Consider the following 4,032-nt stretch of genomic DNA (forward strand, 5'->3'; position numbering starts at 1 on the left):
TGATATCACACATTTACTTTCTAGGCAGGAAACAGGTCCAAAGAGCTTGAGTGGCAGGCCCGGGATCAGACTTTATCCACGGCCTGTCTGCTGCAGCAGCCACGGTCTCAGCCACCTGACTCCATGGCTGAGGCCCCAGAGAGCTGTCATCATTGGCCCCCGTGCTTCTTTCCAGGTGCAAGAGCCTCACACCTGTCAGGAGGTGCCTGCCTGGGACGAGAGAGGATGCCCGGGCAGTGCCAGCAGCCCCTCCTCTGGAGGCGGCCGTGGTCTTGGACCGGGCAGCCCGGTCTCCAGGCTGTTGCTGTGGGAGGTGGTGTCCCAGGCTGGGAAATCTTCCTGCTGATCAGATCTTTCCCTCTGCTGTCACTTTTTCCTTCCTCCAAGCTGACACCCAGGCCTTATCTCAGGTGAGGCCACGTCCAGGGCGCAGGACCGTTGAAATGTTTCTTGGAACACAATTACAAGGCTCATGCTTTCATGGAGAAGAAAGCGAGGCGAAAAAGGCACCCAACGATCACCAAGCTGGTTCTAAGAATGAGTCCTTATCTGCTCCGGCACAGCTCTGGCCCCGGGGGCTGGTGTCAGCTGTCAGTGGCGCAGCGGGGAAGGAGAGTGTCCCACACAAAGGTAAAGATGCAAAAAACAAAACTTATGAGAGAGCTCAGACCTTGAAGCCGTGGCTGCACCAGGCCGAGGTACCACCATGGAAAGACAAAGGGGTGTTGGAAAATTCGAGCCCGGCGCAGGCTCCTGGAACAGAAGGATTGCTCAGCAAACACTGGTCAAGTTAGAAATGTCTGTGCAGGGTTTTCCCTCAAGGAGCCCCTACTGCAGTGAGGGGGACACTAGGTGTGTTTGAAAAGCTAAGTGGCCATAAGTTTCCAATAATAGTTCCAAGCAGAAAAAAAGAAAGAAAGAAAAACAGGTGATACAAAATACTACATGGCCAGTGGCTAACCAGATTCTAAACAGTGGACTCAGTAATTACTAGAAGAGCTCAGCGGGGCGGTTCAGGAAGGAAGGCCTGGCAAGACTTGGCTTAATAATATCCATTATCGATTAAGCACCAACTACCAGCCAGAGTCTAAGGATTTTACTTTCAAGAACTCCACGAGGTCTGTATAAATATCTCTGCTTCCATGTCTTGGCTACTGTAAATAGTGCAGTGAAATTAGGGTGCCCATCTTGGTCTAGGAAGATGTTGTGTGGGATGGAATGGAATATTAGTCAGCCATAAAAAGAATAAAATATTGCCACTTGCAACGAGGTGGGAGACATAGCTCAGTGGTAGAGCATGTGCTTTGCGTGCACAAGGTCCTGGGTTCAATTCCCAGTGCCTCCATTAAGAGGGAATAGAGAAGAAGAAAAAAAAAAGAAATATTGCCATTTGCAGCAACATGGACAGACCTAGAGGTTATCATATTGAGTGGAGTAAGTCAGACAGAGAAAGATAAATATTATCTCATATAACTTATATGTGGAATCTTAAAAAAAAAAAGAATGAATCTATATACAAAACAGAACAGACTCACAGAAATAGAAAACAAACTTGTGGTTACCAAAGGGAAAAGGGGAGGGAGGGACAAATTAGGAGTACAGGAGTAAGAGATGGAAGTCACCATACATAAAACAGATATGCAACAAGGATTTACTGTAGAGCACAGGGAAGTATAGTCAATACCTTATAATAGCCTATAATGGAAAATAATCTGAAAAAATGTACACATATTACTGAATCCCATGTACCTCAGCTATGGAACCAGAGCGGGAGTGAGGGTCTGAGTCCAGCCAGCCCTCTTCCGGAGTTTCCTCCACTTTAAACAACAAGGAGGATTTGGATCCAGGCAAAAGGAGCGCTCATTCCAGGCAGGTGAGGGGAGCACCTGACATCAGAGGTAGGAAAGTCAAAAGCACACTTGAGGCCATTAACAAAGAAGGACTTAGCCATTTCTAGAATGGGTAACATCATATCATCTCATTTAACTCTCACAAAAACCCTGTGAGGTATGAAGCAGCAGCATTCCCAACGTAGGGATGAGACTATAGAGGCACAGAGAGGTTAAGTAACTTGTCTCAGATCACACAGCTGGTAAGTGGCAGGGGTAGGATTTGAACACAGTTTGCACTGAAAGTCCATGATCTTAGTCATCACGTTATAGTTGGAAGTCTTTGCCGTGAACAGGATGAGAAGGGCTGGCTTCACCGTGGGCATGGCCTCACATGGCAGGTGTTTGCACTTCACCCTTCTGCAGAGAAAAAATTGAAATTATAACGAAATAATAGCCCTAATAAAAAGAAAACAGCATGAGAACAGAGAAGACCCCTCCGCAAGAGCAAAGTCCAGACAGGAAAGGGGCAGCCACCTGCTTGCCTCTGGGAGTCCTCTGCATCTTCCGCTTCCGTACCAATCCTGAGATCAGAGCAGAAAGGATCTCTCTGCTGCGGGGAGGACCAGCAGGAGTAAAGGAGGGCCAGCCGGGCTAGACGCAGACGCAAAGCCGGGAGTGACAAAGGCAGGGAGTAAACGGGAGGCTGCGGGGAGCCTGGAAACGTAGAAGAGGAGCGTGAGGAGACAGGCAAAGGAAGCATCAAACGTATCTGCTGGACGATTTGAAGAAAACAGTTGACGCTGGTTGTGGCTGAGTCCAACCAACACTGGATGCAGTTTCTGACCCACAGCACAGGCAAAGAGGCCCTCCCGAGAGGAGTGAAGCAGAACGCCTGAAGCTCCGTCTGCCCGGGGAAGTCAGGGACAGTCTGCCGCCGTGTTCCTGCCTGTCCCCTTCTGCGTGCCCCCGGGAAGGGATTCACTGGCCGAGACGAAGGCCTGTCCAGTGACTTACTCCAAGGAGACAGGACGGGAGGAGCGGCCGCAGACGCAGTCCCAAGAGCCTCCAGACTCTTCGTAGACTTCCCCGGGAGGTGCCCCCAGCATCCACAGGGGCTCGTCCTACGACAAGGAAATTTCATATACAGTTGACCCTTGAACATCACGGGTTTGAACTGGGTGAGTCCATTTATGTAAGGATTTTTTTTTCAATAATTATATTGGAAAATTTTCGGAGATTCACAACCATATGAAAAAACTCAGAGACAAACCACATAACCTAGAAATATTGGAAAAAGGTAAGAAAAAGGTATGTCAGGAATGCATAAAATATATGCAGATACATCCAAATACGAAATATGTGCTCATCGACCGTTTATGTCACCAGTAAGGGACTGAGCCCCGGCGTGACTCGGTACCTTCTTGTGGTCACACAACTACTAAGGAACAGGCTCCAAACTGGATCCCGCCGCCTCTTTTTCACGAGGAGAGGAAGGCGGGTCACGTGTCACCAGTTCACAGGTGAGGAGATCAAGGCACTGACATCCAGGCAGGCAGATGGCAGGGCGAGGTGAGAACCCCGGGCCCACAAGCCCCAGTTCCCTGCAGGTTCCACCTCCCATAGCCGCACTCGGCTCACTTGGTGTTTCCCTCACTGTATGGCAAGTTGCTCGAGGAAGGGCCCCGATGGTGCCCAACACCAAGGCTGGCCCCTGAAGACACAAAGCCTGTACTGCTGGCTCGCGGGGTGAATGGCCTGTTGAATAACGCACCTCTTCGGGGCCAGCTTTTCACATCTTCAATCCACCCGTCATGCTGTCTCCAGGGGTAAAGCGCTAAGGCCGTTGCTTCCTTCCTCAACAAATGCAATCCTTTTCCTCCTTTAAGACACAGCTCAAAAGCCACCTTCCCCACGGAACCTGCTGCATTTTCTCCACAACAGCTCCCCTCTGCCTCTTCACGCCGCTCGGCTGGGACCGCTGCCCTGTACTCATGGGTGTCTGCCCAGTTATCCACTCTGTGAGGTGCTGTCTTATACACCTTTATGTTCTTAACAAATGTGGATAAGAACACATACAGGAATGCATGAATTGATGGATGGGTTAGTTAATGAATAAATAAACGTGTATTGAGATAACAGGAGAGAAAGATGAAGTTTTGGGGGGTCGGGGTTACGTGGTACACTGTTCAGAGTGGGGAAA

At 49.6% G+C, this 4,032-nt stretch overlaps 1 non-coding gene across 1 annotated transcript; it reads left to right on the top strand.

Annotated features, from left to right (window-relative positions):
• Positions 1-1,273: 1,273 nt before the first annotated feature.
• TRNAA-UGC (transfer RNA alanine (anticodon UGC)) lies at positions 1,274-1,345 on the top strand. The gene has a single exon. It is a non-coding gene; the product is annotated as a tRNA-Ala (tRNA).
• Positions 1,346-4,032: the final 2,687 nt, after the last annotated feature.

This window comes from Vicugna pacos, chromosome 25 (genome assembly GCF_048564905.1).
Source record: "Vicugna pacos chromosome 25, VicPac4, whole genome shotgun sequence".
Taxonomy (NCBI): domain Eukaryota; kingdom Metazoa; phylum Chordata; class Mammalia; order Artiodactyla; family Camelidae; genus Vicugna; species Vicugna pacos.